The 21,559-nt window shown below is 40.5% G+C and overlaps 1 protein-coding gene across 4 annotated transcripts in view; it reads right to left on the bottom strand.

The window, feature by feature from the left end:
• The window catches only part of LOC110522396 (furin), a 179,974-nt gene that overhangs the window by 155,077 nt on the left and 3,338 nt on the right, over window positions 1–21,559 (bottom strand). The window contains exon 1 of one of the 4 annotated variants that reach the window (XM_090230585.1): window positions 14,125–14,711. The exons of the other annotated variants lie outside the window; for them this stretch is intronic. The gene's annotated coding sequence lies outside the window, so the exon portion shown is untranslated. Of the gene's footprint in view, window positions 1–14,124; window positions 14,712–21,559 lie in introns of those variants that run through there. 4 annotated transcript variants of the gene reach the window in all.

The raw sequence follows: 21,559 nt of genomic DNA, 5'->3' as shown, positions 1-21,559 counted from the left end.
GGCAGCTTGTTCCTGATCTTCAGCGCGGCACCTTCAGCATACCAAATGCTAAAGTGGCTTGCGCAATATTAGGTTGTCAAACAACTAATAAAGCCTATGTCATTTGCTAGGTTACTGTCATCTATAAACTGTTTGTAAATTGTGTTTTACTGGAATAAAAGTAAGCTACCCGAGACACAACTCATCTGGCTATGAGCTACCTGCTGAACAGGTACATTACTTGCTCAGGTTCACCATCAGCAATAGTTTTGGTAGTTTTTCTTTAAACAATCAGTGTATATGGTCATTTTTAGATATACAGGGTAAAGTTTCACATTACTAGCTCAAACACAATCTGTAAAATGACAAGCTAATTAGTGGGTGATGGTGACTTCAGAACCAAAGTGGGAGACAAATAACATAGGCCACATTGCCCGTGGTAGTGGGTTGGTAGATGCTTAGTCATTTCAGACTAGGTGCCTACATACAGTGGGGCAAACAAGTATTTAGTCAGCCACCAATTGTGCAAGTTCTCCCACTTAAAAAGATGAGAGAGGCCTGTAATTTTCATCATAGGTACACTTCAACTATGACAGACAAAATGAAAAAAAAAATAATCCAGAAAATCACATTGTAGGATTTTTAATGAAGCTATTAGCAAATTATGGTGGAAAATAAGTATGGTCACCTACAAACAAGCAAGATTTCTGGCTCTCACAGACATGTAACTTATTCTTTAAGAGGCTCCCCTGTCCTCCACTCGTTACCTGTATTAATGGCACCTGTTTGAACTTGTTATCAGTATAAAAGACACCTGTCCACAACCTCAAACAGTCACACTCCAAACTCCACTATGGCCAAGACCAAAGAGCTGTCAAAGGACACCAGAAACAAAATTGTAGACCTGCACCAGGCTGGGAAGACTGAATCTGCAATAGGTAAGCAGCTTGGTTTGAAGAAATCAACTGTGGGAGCAATTATTAGGAAATGAAAGACATACAAGACCACTGATAATCTCCCTCGATCTGGGGCTCCACGCAAGATCTCACCCCATGGGGTCAAAATGTTCACAAGAACGGTGAGCAAAAATCCCAGAACCACACAGGGGGACCTAGTGAATGATCTGCAGAGAGCTGGGACCAAAGTAACAAAGCCTACCATCAGTAACACACTATGCAGCCAGGGACTCAAATCCTGCAGTGCCAGACGTGTCCCCCTGCTTAAGCCAGTACATGTCCAGGCCCGTTTAAAGTTTGCAAGAGAGCATTTGGATGATCCAGAAGAAGATTGGGAGAATATCATATGGTCAGATGAAACCAAAATATAACTTTTTGGTAAAAACTCAACTCGTCGTGTTTGGAGGACAAAGAATGCTGAGTTGTATCCAAAGAACACCATACCTACTGTGAAATATGGGGGTGGAACCATCATGCTTTGGGGCTGTTTTTTTGCAAAGGGACCAGGACGACTGATCCATGTAAAGGAAAGAATGAATGGGGCCATGTATCGTGAGATTTTGAGTGAAAACCTCCTTCCATCAGCAAGGGCATTGAAGATGAAACGTGGCTGGGTAAGCATGACAATGATCCCAAACACACCGCCCGGTCAACAAATGAGTGACTTCGTAAGAAGCATTTCAAGGTCCTGGAGTGGCCTAGCCAGTCTCCAGATCTCAACCCCATAGAAAATCTTTGGAGGGAGTTAAAAGTCCGTGTTGCCCAGCAACAGCCCCAAAACATCACTGCTCTAGAGGAGATCTGCATGGAGGAATGGGCCAAAATACCAGCAACAGTGTGTGAAAACCTTGTGAAGACTTACAGAAAACGTTTGACCTCTGTCATTGCCAACAAAGGGTATATAACAAAGTATTGAGATAAACTTTTGTTATTGACCAAATACTTATTTTCCACCATAATTTGCAAATAAATTCATAAAAAAATCCTACAATGTGATTTTCTGGATTTTTTTTCTAATTTTGTCTGTCATAGTTGAAGGCCTACAGGCCTCTCTCATCTTTTTAAATGGGAGAACTTGCACAATTGGTGGCTGACTAAATAATTTTTAGTCATGGGTCCTTTTGATGGAAATGCCCTGCAGTCTTAGATGTCAATGTCTGCTCTGCGCTGACTGGACCACCCATTATTCAATAAGCTGAAGGCAATTTAACATGATCAGGCATAAGGTGGGAAAACATAGTTACCCCAGTCTCGCGGTGACCTTTAAAATCTGAATCTGTCAAAAAACATTCCATAAAACATCTAGGACACAACGTTCCTTATCTTTAATTAGGAGGATCTATCTATCTTAGACAACAGAGGCAGAGGATAGGACTGAGTGGGAGAACATCACATCCAGTGTTTTCCTACAGACTAATTTTCAGCTAGCCACTTCATATTAACTAGACTACTTTTAATTTAGAAGCTTAAGTTCGCCAGCCCGACGAGCCCTTTCCTTCTAGAATGAACGATACGCATCTTCTAGCAATCTAATGATAGGATAGGCGCCTGTCACTCACAATGCGAGTGATGACAGGTAAACGCAGTATGTCTGCGTCAAATTTCTTTACACGGAGGAAGGAGAAAACATGATGCTTGTTAATTTGCACATCCCATGTCATGTAAGTGGTAACGATGAGTTGAAATCCACTTAGCCTAATTATTGTTTTCTGGCACACTCATTTTGTTTAGCATGTTTCACATAGCCTGTGGCACATAGGCTATGTGGTTATATGTCCATGGTATTGCATTGGGACAAGTAAACCAAAGGATTTTCTAGGTTTCCCTTCCTCAGATGTTGGGGCTTGCCAGACAGTGACGCTAAAGTGAGTGACTCGTCTCATCAATCAGTGTAGTCTACCGAATCGTATCAGTGAGTTCATTAGGCTCCCTAATTTGCATAGGCTACTGGTAGATGTAGGCTTTTAGGCGTTTATATGCAGATGAATAATGAAAACATCTGATGAAAATGGTGAATCATCACTGCAGCAATAGGTAGTGGAGAGCCTCATTCTGGTCCAAAGACACTATATATATACACAAAAGTATGTGGACTCCCCTTCAAATTAGTGGATTCGGCTATTTCAGCCACACCAGTTGCTGACCGGTGAATAAAGCACACAGCTATGCAATCTCCATAGACAAACATTGGCAGTAGAATGGCCCGAACGTCCAGGCGCAACAACGGCTCAGTTGCAAAGTGGTAGGCCACACAATTTCACAGAATGGGACCGCAGAGTGCTGAAGCTTGTACTGTGTAAAATTCGTCTGTCCTTGGTTGCAACACTCACCGCCAAGTTCCAAACTGCTTCTGGAAGCAATGTCAGCACAAGAACTGTTAGTCGGAAGCTTCATGAAAGGGGTTTCCATGGCCGAGCAGCCAAGCGTCTGGAGCAGTGGAAACGTGTTCTCTGCAGTGATGAATAACACTTCACCATCTGGCAGTGCGACGGACGAATTTGGCAGATGCCAGGAGAAGGCCACCTGCCCCAATGCATAGTGCCAACTGTGTCACACCTGCTCCCGCTCCCCCTCCCTGGCACTCAAAGGCGGCAGGCTCCCCAGCATTACGCACTCCTGCCACCATCATTACACACACCTGCCTTCCCCCCATCACGCACATCAGCTATTATTGGACTCACCTGGACTCAATCACCTGTGTCATTACCTCCCCTATATCGGTCTGTTCCAAATCTCTGTTCCCTGATTCAGGATTAATGTTTGTTTGTCATTTTTGTTCTGGTTCTGACGCTGTTCCTGTTCGATGTCTGTTCCATATTAAAATGTTCAACTCCCCGTACCTGCTTCTCTTCTCCAGTGTCAGTCCTTACAAACTGTAGAGTTTGGTGGAGGAGGAATAATAGTCTGAGGATGTTTTCATGGTTTGGGCTCGGCCTTTAGTTCCAGTGAAGGAAAATCTTAACGCAACAGCATTCAATTACATTTTACACAATTCTGTGCTTCCAACTTTGTGGCAACAGTTTGGGAAGACCCTTTCCTGTTTCAGCATGACAATGTCCCCGTGCACAAAGCGAGGTCCATACAGAAATGTTTTGTTGAAATGTGTGGAAGAACTTGACTGGCCTGCACAGAGCCCTGACCCAAACCCTATTGAACACCTTTGAGAAGAATTGGAACGCAGACTGCGAGCCAGGCCTAATCACCCAACATCAGTGCCAAAACTCACTAATGCTCTTGTGGCTGAATGGAAGCAAGACCTCGCAGCAATGTTTCAACATCTAGTAGAAAGCCTTCCCAGAAGAGTGGAGGCTGTTATAGCAGCAAAGGGGGGGGACCAACTCCATATTAATGCCCATGATATTGGAATGAGATGTTCGACAAGCAGGTGTCCACATAATTAAATACACTACATAACCAAAAGTAAGTTAGTTTACGCAAAGTTCCCTATTGTGGACAGAACGTGTTACTATATTACACAGACTAACATTTTCACCACACAAGAATTACAGGAAATACACATCCTTTTTACCTCAGATTCTTGATGTTAGTATTAAAGTGTATAGTTATCACAATCTCATGAAATCATTTGCTTAAAACAGATCAATATATTTGATTTAGTACCCGTGTTTGTCATACGTGGCAGTCCGTAGTGGGACTTAGAACGCAGCTGTCCTTTTCAAACCACATGGCAAAAAGAAAAAATGTGGGCGCTCCTCTTTGGGTTCACATTGATTTGAGGGTTAAACTATCATTCTAATGAAAGCCAACCCCTGTCACTACTTAGAAACAGATTTGAGGTAGTGATTTGTTTAAATTATTTAGTCAAAAAAGTGTTGTTTCCTTCTCCGTATTGGCCATCTACCGGAAAAAAATCTCAGAGAGATATGTTGATAAATGGCTACGACAGGTTGTCATCTATCAACAGATATAGAGTGCATTTGGAAAGTATTCAGACCCCTTGACTTTTTCCACATTTTATTACGTTGCAGTCTTATTCTAAAATTGATTCAATTGTTATTTTCCCTCAATCTACACACAATACTCCATAATGACAAAGCAAAAACAGATTTGACATTTTGCAAATTTATTTAAAAAAAAACGGAAATAATACATTTACATACGTATTCAGACCGTTTACTCAGTACTTTGTTGAAGCACATTTGGCAGCGATTACAGCCTCGAGTCTTGGGTATGACGCTATGGGAGTTTCTCACATTCTTCTCTGCAGATCCTCTCAAACTCTGTCAGGTTGGATGGGGAGTATCACAGCTATTTCAGGTCTCTCCAGAGATGTTTGATCGGGTTCAAGTCCAGGCTCTGGCTGGGCCACTCAAGGACATTCAGAGACTTGACCCGAAGCCACTCCTGTGTTGTCTTGGCTGTCTGCTTAGGGTTGTTGTCCTGTTGGAAGGTGAACCTTCACCCAAGTATGAGGTCCTGAGCACAGTGGAGCAGGTTTTCCTCAAGGATCTCTCAATACTTTGCTTTGCTTCATCTTTCCCTCGATCCTGACTAGTCTGCTTGTCCCAGTCGTTGAACAACGCCACCATCATGCTTCACTGTAGGGATAGTGCCAGGTTTCCTCCAGATGTGACGCTTGGCATTCAGGCCAAAGAGTTCAATCTAGGTTTCATCAGACCAGTGAATCTTGTTTCTCATGGTCTGAGAGTCCTTTAGGTGCCTTTTGGCCACTCCGGACAGACAATTCCTTTGACCTCATGGCTTGATTTTGCTCTGACATGCACTGTCAAATGTGGGACCTTATATAGACAGGTGTGTGCCTTTCCAAATCATGTCCAATCAATTGAATTTACCACATGTGGACTACAAGGATGATCAATGGAAACAGGATGCAACTGAGCACAATTTCGAGACTCATAGCAAAGGGTCTGAATACATATTGTAATTTAATACATTTGCAAAAATTTCTAAAAACTTGTTTTTTCGCTTTGTCATTATGGGTTATTGTGTGAAGATTGATGAGGATTTGTATTTATACATACATTTTAGAATAAGGCCGTAACGTCACAAAATGTGGAAAAAGGAAAAGGGTCTGAACAGACTATATGCAGCATACCCAAGTTTATTGAGGTTTGTCTGTTAGAAGAGCGCAAACAGTACATGTCGCCGCAGTTGTTATCCCAGTTCCATTGATTTCAATACAATATTGATGTGAGTGATTAATTTGCGCACACTATTGATTACAGTAAAACAAGCAAATCAATTCCAGTCTTGAGTGACCGCTTGGTAAATATTGGTGCGTGTGCAGTTTAAGGTACTAATTTAGCAAAATACAAGTAATCTGAACACAAGTGTGACACTTGTGTGTAGGGAGCAAATTGTATGTATTGGTCCTCAAAATATTAGGACTTATTTCAGCATAATGATTATGAATTTAGACATATAAAACCAGTGTTTTGACACTCGCCGATAAATCAAAAAGCCATGACAACAGGAAGCAACAACAGTATCACAAATATAAATGGTACTTTTAAGATTATTTTTCAACAGGATTCTATAGCTGGTAAAAACTACTGAATGAACCTAGAAACAAACTATGATTTAATGATATAAGTGAATACGTGAAAATATGTTTGTCTTGGCCACTATGCTTACCAATAATATGCAATGATCATGCAATGATATCATTATTATTTTAATCAATCCAGTGGATAGGCCTATTGTTTTCACAAATTCGACATTACTTGTGCACAACAAAAACAACACTAAACAACAGCCTATTGCTAGATGCACACTTGAATTAAAGGGTAACTACACCCAAAAATCAAAATAACCCAGACCTCAAAACTGGTCTCCTGATGTGGTTTAAGCATTGGTATGGACTTATAACATCCAATTGTGTTGTTTTTCTATTTAAAAAGTGTGACTTTGAGGGCGAGATCCTGAAAAAAAATGGGGGGAACTAAAACCTGGAAAAACAAAACTGAGAAAAACTGATTTTATAGGGCCCTTCCTCATTTTAAATTAATGTAGGCTATGTAAAATCTGAACGATATAATACTTAAAACTGATATAACCCTTTTATTAATTCAATTTCATGTATTTTTTAAATATTTTTTTAAATGTGGTGTCACGCCCTGGCCTTAGTATTCTGTGTTTTCTTTATTATGTTGGTTAGGCCAGTGTGTGACATGGGTGATTTATGTGTCTTGTTTTGTCTAGGGGTTTTGTAGTCAGGTGTTTATCGTTGTCTCTGATTGGGAACCATATTTAGGCAGCCATATTCTTTAGGTATTTTGTGGGTGATTGTTCCTGTCTCTTGCACCAGTTAGGACTGTTTCGGTTTTTCCACGGTTTCTTATTTTGTATAGTGTTCACGTTTTCATCTTTCATTAAAGATGTTTATAAATAACCACGCAGCATTTTGGTCCTCCTCTCCTTCCCAGGAAGAAAACCATTACATGTGGGCTATTTATATACTTCATTTTTCTGTTTAATAAAATACATAATTTGAAGAACAAACATTAGTGGCAATGCATATCGTGCACTAAAACTGTAAATAAGATTTTAATCTCAAGAGAGGACAGGTTAAATGTTAAAGTTTTAATGTTCTCTTACTTTCAAAATAGTCCTGATCATATAGACTTAGATGATATCTAAAACAACTAACAATACATTCATTTTACAGTTTGTCATTTAAATTGTCTTTCTACACAATACCACAACAAATGTTAGAAAATCGATAAAGTATTCAATCATTTCACTGTGTATTTCAGATGGAATCAAGGCATTAGAATATACTGGAGGCCACCAAAATAGACCCATACCGGTATTGGCGATATGTCGCCCAGCCCTACTGTGGTTTAGCCTATTAGATCAGTCGGTAATAGCTCATGTGAACGCTAGCTAGGTAGCGTCTGACATGATCCTATTTGGAAATTTAGAAACAATCTTTACAAGCAGGAATGTTGAATAAAATTACATTTGAACTTACTCTACTGGTTGTCTGAGTGGTTGGTCCCAACGACACTGGGAATTTGAGACAATCTGCATTTCTCAATATGCATACTACCATGCTCCACACTCTCATGCTTCGAGTGCATTCTCCGAGGAAGTTCCCTTAAGAAGGTTCGTGTGAAGATGAGTGTGGAGAACACATAAAACATGACATTTGAGAAGCACTCGCACTTCCCCTACTGTATTACTTCACGCTGCACCTTTCCTTCAGTGAACCTTCTTCCAACTAGGACACTGGCAACGGAGACAAAACAAGATATACACAAAGTAAACATTTTTCTTCATAACTATCATCTAGCTATCGTAGTAATCTAGCTAACCAGATAGTTTAACAGGCAAAAAGGACTTAAAACGAATGTTATGCAAGGTAGATGCAATTTCTTCGTGGGTAGCTAGCAAGCTAACAATTCTTATCTGGCTAGATAAAAGTAGTAGCTAGTCATTTAGCCCTATTGATTTACTATCGGCTTGCGATCTACACACACTACAGTGGGTATTGTAGCCAGGTAGAGTGTTGGGCCAGTAACCGAAAGGTTGCTAGATTGAATCCCTGAGCTGACAAGGTAAAAATCTGTCATTCTGCCCCTGAACAAGGCAATTAACCCAGTGTTCCTAGGCCGTCATTGTAAATAAGAATTTGTTCTTAACTGACTTGCCTAGTTAAATAAAAAATTAACAAAAGCCTTAGATCTGTTTACCATAAGATATCCTAACTCTAGACTGAACCTCAAACTGTCCAAATGAGATAGAGGACCATCTTAGTGCTCATCACTGGACTGAGAAGAGGCAAGCAGGCCAATGAAATGTCATTGCTGATCATTATCACCATCAGTGTTTGCTGAAACTTCTGTAATAAAATGTCATTGATTTACAGTGCCTTGCGAAAGTATTCGGCCCCCTTGAACTTTGCGACCTTTTGCCACATTTCAGGCTTCAAACATAAAGATATAAAATTGTATTTTTTTGTAAAGAATCAACAACAAGTGGGACACAATCATGAAGTGGAACGACATTTATTGGATATTTCAAACTTTTTTAACAAATCATAAACTGAAAAATTGGGCGTGCAAAATTATTCAGCCCCTTTACTTTCAGTGCAGCAAACTCTCTCCAGAAGTTCAGTGAGGATCTCTGAATGATCCAATGTTGACCTAAATGACTAATGATGATAAATACAATCCACCTGTGTGTAATCAAGTCTCCGTATAAATGCACCTGTACTGTGATAGTCTCAGAGGTCCGTTAAAAGCACAGAGAGCATCATGAAGAACAGGGAACACACCAGGCAGGTCCGAGATACTGTTGTGAAGAAGTTTAAAGCCGGATTTGGATACAAAAAGATTTCCCAAGCTTTAAACATCCCAAGGAGCACTGTGCAAGCGATAATATTGAAATGGAAGGAGTATCAGACCACTGCAAATCTACCAAGACCTGGCCGTCCCTCTAAACTTTCAGCTCATACAAGGAGAAGACTTATCAGAGATGCAGCCAAGAGGCCCATGATCACTCTGGATGAACTGCAGAGATCTCCAGCTGAGGTGGGAGACTCTGTCCATAGGACAACAATCAGTCGTATATTGCACAAATCTGGCCTTTATGGAAGAGTGGCAAGAAGAAAGCCATTTCTTAAAGATATCCATAAAAAGTGTTGTTTAAAGTTTGCCACAAGCCACCTGGGAGACACACCAAACATGTGGAAGAAGGTGCTCTGGTCAGATGAAACCAAAATTGAACTTTTTGGCAACAATGCAAAACATTATGTTTGGCGTAAAAGCAACACAGCTCATCACCCTGAACACACCATCTCCACAGTCAAACATGGTGGTGGCAGCATCATGGTTTGGGCCTGCTTTTCTTCATTAGGGACAGGGAAGATGGTTAAAATTGATGGGAAGATGGATGGAGCCAAATACAGGACCATACTGGAAGAAAACCTGATGGAGTCTGCAAAAGACCTGAGACTGGGACGGAGATTTGTCTTCCAACAAGACAATGATCCAAAACATAAAGCAAAATCTACAATGGAATGGTTCAAAAATAAACATATCCAGGTGTTAGAATGGCCAAGTCAAAGTCCAGACCTGAATCCAATCGAGAATCTGTGGAAGGAACTGAAAACTGCTGTTCACAAATGCTCTCCATCCAACCTCACTGAGCTCGAGCTGTTTTGCAAGGAGGAATGGGAAAAAATTTCAGTCTCTCGATGTGCAAAACTGATAGAGACATACCCCAAGCGACTTACAGCTGTAATCACAGCAAAAGGTGGCGCTACAAAGTATTAACTTAAGGGGGCTGAATAATTTTGCACGCCCAATTTTTCAGTTTTTGATTTGTTAAAAAAGTTTGAAATATCCAATAAATGTCGTTCCACTTCATGATTGTGTCCCACGTGTTGTTGATTCTTCACAAAAAAATACAGTTTTATATCTTTATGTTTGAAGCCTGAAATGTGGCAAAAGGTCGCAAAGTTCAAGGGGGCCGAATACTTTCGCAAGGCACTGTAACTAGACTACTTTTAATTTAGAAGCTTAAGTTCACCAGCCCGACGAGCCCTTTCCTTCTAGAATGAACGATACGCATCTTCTAGCAATCTAATGATAGGATAGGCGCCTGTCACTCACAATGCGAGTGATGACAGGTAAACGCAGTATGTCTGCGTCAAATTTCTTTACACGGAGGAAGGAGAAAACATGATGCTTGTTAATTTGCACATCCCATGTCATGTAAGTGGTAACGATGAGTTGAAATCCACTTAGCCTAATTATTGTTTTCTGGCACACTCATTTTGTTTAGCATGTTTCACATAGCCTATGTGCCACAGGCTATGTGGTTATATGTCCATGGTATTGCATTGGGACAAGTAAACCAAAGGATTTTCTAGGTTTTTCTTAAGTTTCCTTTCCTCAGATGTGATTTTCTGGATTTTTTCCCCTCATTTTGTCTGTCATAGTTGAAGTGTACCTATGATGAAAATTACAGGCCTCTCTCATCTTTTTAAGTGGGAGAACTTGAACAATTGGTGGCTGACTAAATACGTTTTTGCCCCACTGTGCCTATTGTTCACCTAATACATTTTTTGCACTATTGGTTAGAGCCTGTAAGTAAGCATTTCACTGTACACGTGACAAACTTTGATTTGGTGGCATTGTCATGCTGGAGGGTCATGTCAGGATGAGCCTGCAGGAAGGGTACCACATGAGGGAGGAGGATGTCTTCCCTGTAAAGCACAGCGTTGAGATTGCCTGCAATGACAACAAGCTCAGTCCAAAGATGCTGTGACACACCGCCCCCAGACCATGACGGACCTGCCACCTCGATCCCGCTCCAGAGTACAGGCCTCGGAGTAACGCTCAGTCCTTCGATGATAAACGCGAATTCGACAGATTATTTCACTGTATCACAATTCCAGTGGGTCATATGTTTACATACACTAAGTTGACTGTGCCTTTAAACAGCTTGGAAAATTCCAGAAAATGATGTCATGGCTTTAGAAGCTTATTTTGGGAAGCCTGTGGAAGGCTACCCAAAACAATTGAAAGGCAATGCTACCAAACACTCAATTAGTATATGTAAACTACTGACCCACTGGGAATGTGATGAAAGACATAAAAGCTTAAATAAATAAATCTCTATTATTCTGACATTTCCCATTCTTAAAATAAAGTGGTGATCCTAACTGATCTAAGACTGTGAATTTTTACTAGGATTAAATGTCAGGAATTGTGAAAAATGAGTTTAAATGTATGTAAACTTCAACTGTATGTACACACACACATTTGTTTTGTTCATTTAAAATAAAATTGATCAGAAATACAGTGCAGACATTGTTAATGTTGTAAATGACTATTGTAGCTGGAAACAGCTGATTTTTAATGGAATAGCTACATAGGGGTTGAGGCCCATTATCAGTAACCATTACTCCTGTGTTCCAATGGCACGTTGTGTTAGCTAATTCAAGTTTAGAATTTTAAAAAGGTTCATTGATCATTAGAAAACCCTTTTGCAATTATGTTAACACAGCAGAAAACTGTTGTTCTGATTAAATAAGCAATAAAACTGGCCTTTAGACTAGTTGAGTATCTGGTGCATCAGAATTTGTGGGTTCTATTACAGGTTCAAAATGGCCAGAAACAAAAAACTTTCTGCTGAAACTCGTCAGTCTATTCTTGTTCTGAGAAATGGATTCTATTCCATGCGGGAAATTGCCTGTGTACTACTTCCTTCACAGAACAGCGCAAACTGGCTTTAACCAGAATATAAAGAGGAGTGGGAGGCCCCGGTGCACAACTGAGCAAGAGGACAAGTACATTAGAGTGTCTAGTTTGAGAAACAGATGCCTCACAAGTCCTCAACTGGCAGCTTCATTAAATAGTACCCACAAAACACCAGTCTCAATGTCAACAGTGAAGAGGCGACTCCCGGATGCTGGCCTTCCACACAGTACCAGTCAAAGATTTGGACACACCTATCCTTTCAAGGGTTTTTCTTTATTTTGACTATTTTCTACATTGTTCTGACATCAAAAGTATGGAATAATACACATGGAATCATGTAGTAACTAAAAATCGTGTTAACCAAATCAAAATATATTTGAGATTCTTCAAAGTAGCCACCCTTTGCCTTGATGACAGTTTTGAACACTCTTGGCATTCTCTCAACCAGCTTCATGAGGAATACTTATCCAACAGTCTGGAAGGAGTTCCCACATATGCTGAGCATGTCTTGGCTGCTTTTTCTTCACTTTGGTCAAACTCATCCTAAAACTTCTCAATTGGGTTAACGTCAGGTGATTGGAGGCTAGGTCATCTGATGCAGCAATCCATCACTCTCCTTCTTGATCGAATAGCCCTTACACAGCCTGGAGCTGTGTTTTGAGTAATTGTCCTGTTGAAAAACAAACAAAAACAAAAACAAAAAGCGCAAACCAGATGGGATGGTGTATTGCTGCAGAATGCTGTGGTAGACATGCTGGTTAAGTGTGCCTTGAATTCTAAATAAATCACTGACAGTGTCACCAGTAAAGCACCCCCACACCACCACCTCCATGCTTCACGGTGGAATTCACACATACAGAGATAATCCGTTCACCTACTCTGCATCTCACAAAGACCCGGTGGTTGGAACCAAAACTCTCAAATTTGGACTCATCAGACCAAAGGGCAGATTCCCACCAGTCTAAAGTACATTGCTCATGCTTCTTCACCCAAGCAAGTCTCTTCTTATTGGTGTCCTTTAGTAGTGGTTTCTTTGCAGTAATTCAACCATGAAGGCCTGATTCACACAGTCTCCTCTGAACAGTTGATGGTGAGATGTGTCTGTTACATGAACTCTGTGAAGCATTTATTTGGGCTGCAATCTGAAGTGAAGATTAACTCTAATGAACTTGTCCTCTGCAGCAGAGGAAACTCTGGGTCTTCCTTTCCTGTGGCAGTCCTCAAGAGAGCCAGTTTCATCATAGTGCTTGATGGTTTTTGCGACTGCACTTGAAGAAACTTTCAAAGTTCTTGACATTTTATGGATTAACTGACTTTCGTGTCTTAATTAACCTTTCTAGCTCGCGGAACCCCTCGACAACATTCCTCTGAGAAGGCAGCGTGCGAAATTCAAAAAATATTTTTTTGAAATATGTAACTTTCACACATACAGCAAATGAAAGATAAACTTCTTGTTAATCTGTCCATCGTGTCCGATTTCAAAAAGGCTTTATAGCGAAAGCACAACATATGATTATGTTAGATCAGAGCCAAGTAAAAGAAAACACAGCCATATTCCCAGCCAAAGATAGGAGTCACAAAATGCAGAAATATAGATAAAATGAATCACTAACCTTTGATGATCTTCATCAGATGACACTCATAGGACATCATGTTACACAATATATGTATGTTTTGTTCGATAATGTGCATATTTATATCCAAAAATCTCAGTTTACATTGGCGCGTTACGTGCAGTAATGTTTTGATTCCAAAACATCCGGTGATTTTGCAGATAGCCACATCAAATCCCAGAAACACTCATAATAAACATTGATAAAAGATACAAGTGTTTTTCACAGATTTAAAGATAGACTTCTCCTTAATGCACCCGCTGTGTCAGATTTCAATTTTTTTAACGGAAAAAGCATAATCTCAGTACGGCACTCAGAGCCCATTCCAGCCAAAGAAATATCCACCATGTTGGAGTCAACAGAATATTATAAATATTCACTTACCTTTGATGATCTTCATCAGCATGCACTCCCAGGAATCCCAGATCGACAATAAATGACTGATTTGTTCCATAAAGTCCACCATTTATGTCCAAATATCCACTTGTTGTTAGCGTGTTCAGCCCAGTAATCCATCTTCATGAGGCGCGAGTACTACGTCCAGACAAAAACTCAAAGTTCCGTTACAGGTCGAAGAAACATGTCAAACAATGTATGGAATCAATCTTTAGGATGTTTTTAACAAACAACTTCAATAATGTTCCAACCGGAGAATTCCATTGTCTGTAGAAAAGCACTGGAACGAGAGCTAACTCTGTCGGGAACGCCCGTCACGAGTCTGAGACACTCTGCCAGACCACTGACTAATTCAGCTCCCATTCCCCCCTCCTTTATAGGAGAAGCCTGAAACAAGTTTCTAAAGACGGTTGACATCTAGTGGAAGCCTTAGGAAGTGCAACTTGACCCCATAGACACTGTGTATTTGGTAGGCCAAGCTTTGAAAAACTACAAACCTCAGATTTCCCACTTCCTGGTTGGATTTTTCTCAGGTTTTCGCCTGCCATATGAGTTCTGTTATACTTACAGACATCATTCAAACAGTTTTAGAAACCTCAGTGTTTTCTATCCAATACTAATAATAATTTGCATATATTAGCATCTGGGACTGAGTAGGAGGCAGTTCACTCTAGGCACGCTATTCTTCCAAAAGTGAAAATGCTGCCTCCTATCCCAAACAGGTTAAAGTAATGATGGACTGTTGTTTCTCTTTGCTTATTTGAGCTGTTCTTGCCATAATATGGACTTGGTATTTCACCAAATACCCCTATCTTCTGTATACCACCCCTATGTCATATCACAACTGATTGGCTCAAACGCATTAAGAAGGTAAGACTGGAAAACCCACCACCGGCCCAGGCCGATAGTGGTAAAGTTCCTGAGGTTCAAGGACAAGGTAGCTGTTCTGGAAAGAGCCACGAATTTGAGAAGAACGTATATCTTCCTCAATGAGAACTATCCTGAAGCTGTGTGTCAGAAAAGGAAAGAAATTATCCCAGCCATGAAAGCTGCCAGAGCTCGTGGGGACATGACAGGCTCATTTTCCAAGCCTGGAAGGGATGAGAGAGCAAAGCCTATGGGTTCGTAGTTTCAACCCATAGGCTTTGCTCTCTCATCCCTTACAAGCTTGGAAAAGGCAATCTGAGGCAATCTGATGTATTTTCATGGTGTCTTTAACCACTTGCAACTGACTCTGCACTGCATCGTCATATCTACACACGTCAACTTCAGATATCCAAAAGTACTTTATGCTTGAGCTTGTGTTTTACTGTAGTTTGCTGTACAGATCTTTTGGGGTCTGGATATCTGCTCCCATTTTCACCATGTCATCAGCACTACGTAAGTTTGCCTGCTCCACCGACTTCATCAGGAGCACCTTTACCGCATCCCTTCTCTGAGAAGTTCCATGTTACTTCTTTGAATCCCAAAAGAAATGGAAGTGTGCTGAATAGGTCAAATATTATTTTTGCTCCTGTACTGTGTGACAGGATAGCCACTCATGAAGTGAAGAATAGTTATAGAGGGATTTTGCCCCTTCACTGCCTTCAAAATAGGCTCAAGGTGTGCTCACATGGCTCTTTCATCGTGGCGGACGCTATCTGATAATGTAGCATATGACTGGAACCCCTGAAACGTGTACAACACACTAGTATGCAATTAACATGCATAGTTTTCTGAGAAGTCCATGTGAACAACTACTTCATTGTCACCAATGTTTTCTTTAAGATTTCGGCACTTAGTGCAGTGGTTAAGGGAGCTGTACCTCAGCGCTAGCTGTGCCACCAGAGACTCTGGGTTTGCGCCCGGGCTCTGTCGCAACCGGGAGGTCTGTGGGGCGACTCACAATTGGCCTAGCGTCGTCCGGGTTAGGGAAGGTTTGGCCGGTAGGGATATCCTTGTCTCATCGTGCACCAGCGACTTCTGTGGCGGGCCGGGCGCAGTGCGAGCTAACCAAGGTTGCCAGGTGCACAGTGTTTCCTCCAACACATTGGTGCGGCTGGTTTCCGGGTTGGATGCACGCTGTGTTAAGAAGCAATGCGGCTTGGTTGGGTTGTGTATCGGAGGACGCATGACTTTCAACCTTCGTCTATCCCGAGCCCGTACGGGAGTTGTAGTGATGAGACAAGATAGTAGCAACTATACAATTGGATACCACGAAATTGGGGAGAAAGGGGTAAAAGGGGTAAAAAATTTGTTTCAATAAAAAAAGATTTCGGCACTTCTCAACTTGATGAAATGGTGCTTGGCGAGCAGGTCGAGTTTTGGATTCAGGATTCTGTTCAGATCCTACCATGCGCCTGTCTTGATTTTTTTCACATCTTTTCTTCATTGCTGGTCTCCTCTCTTTCCCATTGCTGCCATGTGATGTTCACTTCAGGCAGAGATAGTTCTACCTCACTGTAATAACTTTGGGAAGGACTAGTCTCTGAACTTTTTCTTTGTGCTTCGTCTGCTATTTCTGCCCTACACAAAGTCTGCTATTTTCATCCCTACACAATAATTTAGTGACCTTTGCCTTCTTCTCTGCAACCAGTTTCTTTCTCCCTCTTTGCTTGTTTCTTTCTCATTTTCTTTTTGACAGTGCAAGTTGTATTTCAAGTCTGATCATTTGTTGCTTCAACTGTGCTTTTTCTTTACCTAACTGGATATATTCTCTACATCACTTCTCTCTGGGGTTGATGAAGCAAGTGGTTGTCCCTGCTATGTTGGTGGCATCTCAGGTGGGTAATGTTAAGGTGGTTGGCTTTGCTGTGGAGTTGAGGGTTGAGGTGGGTGCTGCTGTTGAGCTTGTAGATTGCTCAGGGTGCTCCTCAAGATGGTCACCATCCATGGACACTGGAGTGAGGTTTATCACAGCATGCATTTGCCTCTGACTCCTCTGGTTTTTCCTCTGTTTATCCCTTCTCTTCTCAGCTGCAGAGGTCGTCATCTCCCTACCTGGGCGATGGTCTATGTGCCCATCCTCCTTACATTTACGGTAGCTAAACACAAGATGAATATAATTACAGAGATATAGTGCAGGCTATAGTCAAAATGACTTACAATACATGAATATTTCCTAAACGCTATTGTAAACAACCTTTGCATAATAGCCCACGGCTTAGTCTGACACTCATACATTGTATTGATTACCTAAAAGATCTAGCCTTCTTTAAATGAGTGTGAACCTAATTGAACTTAGTCTTAATTCAGGTTTGCTGGTTACTGAACTGCACTTGTCACTGCACCACTATAATAACTAGGCTTCCTGCTCAGATGCCACTCTTCCCTAACAAGAGGATCTGAGTTCTTCCGGGCCCTGAACAGTGCAACTCTCTCTTTGTTGGATAGAAGCACCTATCTATAAGTACATATATTCCCTCAATATCAAAACTGTACTGATAAAACACTAATAAAACCTTATATTAAGTTCTTATGACTTGAATATGTGACTTCACAAAAAACAAATAACTATGATAATGTTGTCATTACGTTTGTTTTTCACAATGTAATAGATAAGACAAAATATTCCTTAACACATAAAAATACATACACAGTTGAAGTCGGAAGTTTACATACACTTAGGGTGGAGTCATTAAAACTAGTTTTTCAATCACTCCACAAATTTCTTGTTAACAAACTATAGTTTTGGCAAGTCGGTTAGGACATCTACTTTGTGCATGACACAAGTAATATTTTCCAATTGTTTATAGACATATTATTTCCCTTATTCACTGTATCACAATTCCAGTGGGTCAGAAGTTACAGAACATACACTTAGTAGAACAGAACATACACTAATTTGACTGTAACTTTAAACAGCTTGGAAAATTCCAGAAAATATCATGGCTTTAGAAGATTCTGATAGGCTAATTGACATAATATGAGTCAATTGGAGGTGTACCTGTGGATGTATTTCAAGGCCTACCTTCAAACTCAGTGCCTCTTTGCATGACATCATGGGAAAATAAAAAGAAATCAGCCAAAACCTCAGAAAAAAAATTGAAGACCTCCACAAGTCTGGTTCATCCTTGGGAGCAATTTCCAAACGCCTGAAGGTACCACGTTCATCTGTACAAACAATGGTCCCCAAGTATAAACACCATGGGACCACGCAGCCGTCATACCGCTCAGGAAGGAGACGCGTTCTGTCTCCAAGAGATGAACATACTTCTGAGAAGTGCAAATCAATCCCAGAACAACAGTAAAGGACCTTGTGAAGATGCTGGAGGAAACCGGAACAAAAGTATCTATATCCACAGTAAAACAAGTCCTACAGTGCCTTGCGAAAGTATTCGGCCCCCTTGAACTTTGCGACCTTTTGCCACATTTCAGGCTTCAAACATAAAGATATAAAACTGTATTTTTTTGTGAAGAATCAACAACAAGTGGGACACAATCATGAAGTGGAACGACATTTATTGGATATTTAAAACTTTTTTAACAAATCAAAAACTGAAAAATTGGGCGTGCAAAATTATTCAGCCCCTTTACTTTCAGTGCAGCAAACTCTCTCCAGAAGTTCAGTGAGGATCTCTGAATGATCCAATGTTGACCTAAATGACTAATGATGATAAATACAATCCACCTGTGTGTAATCAAGTCTCCGTATAAATACACCTGCACTGTGATAGTCTCAGAGGTCCGTTAAAAGCGCAGAGAGCATCATGAAGAACAAGGAACACACCAGGCAGGTCCGAGATACTGTTGTGAAGAAGTTTAAAGCCGGATTTGGATACAAAAAGATTTCCCAAGCTTTAAACATCCCAAGGAGCACTGTACAAGCGATAATATTGAAATGGAAGGAGTTTCAGACCCCTGCAAATCTACCAAGACCTGGCCGTCCCTCTTTCAGCTCATACAAGGAGAAGACTGATCAGAGATGCAGCCAAGAGGCCCATGATCACTCTGGAGGAACTGCAGAGATCTACAGCTGAGGTGGGAGACTCTGTCCATAGGACAACAATCAGTTGTATATTGCACAAATCTGGCCTTTATGGAAGAGTGGCAAGAAGAAAGCCATTTCTTAAAGATATCCATAAAAAGTGTTGTTTAAAGTTTGCCACAAGCCACGTGGGAGACACACCAAACGTGTGTGTTAAGGACAATAAAGTCAAGGTATTGGAGTGGCCAACACAAAGCCCTGATCTCAATCCTATAGAACATTTGTGGGCAGAAATGAAAAAGTGTGTGCGAGCAAGGAGGCCTACAAACCTGACTCAGTTACACCAGCTCTGTCAGGGGGAATGGGCCAAAATTCACCCAACTTATTGTGGGAAGCTTGTGGAAGGCTACCCGAAACATTTGACCCAAGTTAAACAATTTAAAGGCCATACTAACAAATACTAATTGAGTGTATGTAAACTTCTGACCCACTGAGAATGTGATGAAGAAATAAAAGCTGAAATAAATCATTCTCTCTACTATTCTTCTGACATTTCACATTCTTAAAATAAAGTGGTGACACTAACTGACCTAAGACAGGGGATTTTTACTAGCATTAAATGTCAGGAATTGTGAAAAACTGAGTTTAAATGTATTTGGCTACGGTGTAAATGTCATCAATAAAACATACACTACATTCCCTAAAAGCTTAAGAATAGTCCTAAAAAACAAAAACTATATACATGTGTCATGCGAAGTAATGAATGACATAATTGACACTATTATTTGACCCTGCTGGTCATCTCTGAACATTTGAACATCTTGGCCATGTTCTTTTATAATCTCCACCCGGCACAGCCAGAAGAGGACTGGCCACCCCTCATTGCCTGGTTCCTCTCTAGGTTTCTTCCTAGGTTTTGGCCTTTTTAGGGAGTTTTTCCCAGTCACTGTGCTTCTACACCTGCAATGCTTGCTGTTTGGGGTTTTAGGCTGGGTGACATAAGCTGATGTAAAAAGGGCTTTATAAATACATTTGATTGATTGATTGAACTTATTCTACAGGCCCATCCATCTATGAAAAAACTATGACCTTGATCTACAGCTTTTAAAAGTAATTTCACATCAAATATGACATTTTAAAATAAATATATTTTTAAAGAGTTGTATCGTATGACAGGACATTATAGTGTACCAGTGACCAAAAAGATGAAATAATCAACATTTTAGGAGAGACTTACTGACCTTTCTGCACTGTGTGGAGATCTTCTGAATCTTCTTTCTGATGCAATATCCTGTCATGTGACTATCGCAAAGCATTGTCTGAAATGGCTCCTGAATGTCTGTTATACTGAATGACATTTCATGAAATCCCAATGTATGGACTAAAGTATTTTAAAGCATAAAAATGTAATACATTTTAGGATCCTCACCATTATTTTGTATTTATCAATACAGATACCCTCACAATTATGCCAGAGGAGTTTATTGGATTTTTATGGTTGTTTATAACAAAAAATCTATGCATATTGATTTTAGTTGTGGACAGTTAATCCTAATGGCATTTTGCTACTTCTGAGCTCTATAGCTCCCTGAATTCCCATTATTCATAATGAATACTCTTATGCCTATAAATAGGGGAAAGTTAGATGTTATAATGTATTTTTATAATACTGTAAATATGCTTCGGACACCAAAATGGACACGTCACGTCATTGACCCAGGGCCCTATAAAATCAGGTTGTGTTTTGGTAAATTCTATTTTCCAGGTTTCTGAGTTATTTTTCCCCCCAGGTTTTCACTCTCAAAATCACACTTTTAGGGGGGAGCACAACAATGCTTAAATCACATCAGGAGTCCACTTTTGAGGTCTGGGAACAACCCCCCCCCCAAAAAAATGGAGGGTGTACTTGCCCTTTACTTCAATTGCACGCCTATCAAGAGATCATTGTGTTTCCTTTGGCTGGCAGTGTTTTTGTACTGTACAATGTGAAGTGTAGGCTAAATTTTAAGACATAGTTTGCAAAACAAATGCCCCTGCAATTGGTACTAATCATCATGATATCATTCGGCTAGGTAGGCCTCCTTTGCAGTCAACATTTGATGAGGAAGGTTTTTTGGGGAAAGCCTTTAGAAACTCAAACAGCGCATGACGACTGAATTGCGCATTACAATTGACAGAGAATTGTGAAAGAATAATAAACAGGGTTGTTTTTGTTTATATTTCCATAGAAAAGATAACTCAGAGGACCTATCATCTGTCAATTGCGCATCACCAAACTTTTTGAATACCTGGTCTACATACCCATTGTTGCATACCCACTGCTGTTTGAACAAATCTTAATAAAAAATAAGCTAATTGTGAACCAAAAACTAGCGTGACAAAAAAACTAGTGTTTTGGTTGCAGTTTTGAGCCCTGTGTCCTAGCTCTGGTCGACTCATTCTTAGAAAGGCTTATATTCCAGTTTCTACTGACCCACGGAGGAGGAAAACAGAGCATACCACCACAAATCCTCTCTA

Source organism: Oncorhynchus mykiss, chromosome 1 (genome assembly GCF_057628025.1).
Source record: "Oncorhynchus mykiss isolate SJ-2025 chromosome 1, ASM5762802v1, whole genome shotgun sequence".
Lineage (NCBI taxonomy): Eukaryota > Metazoa > Chordata > Actinopteri > Salmoniformes > Salmonidae > Oncorhynchus > Oncorhynchus mykiss.
This window is presented reverse-complemented; position numbering and strand designations above follow the sequence as displayed.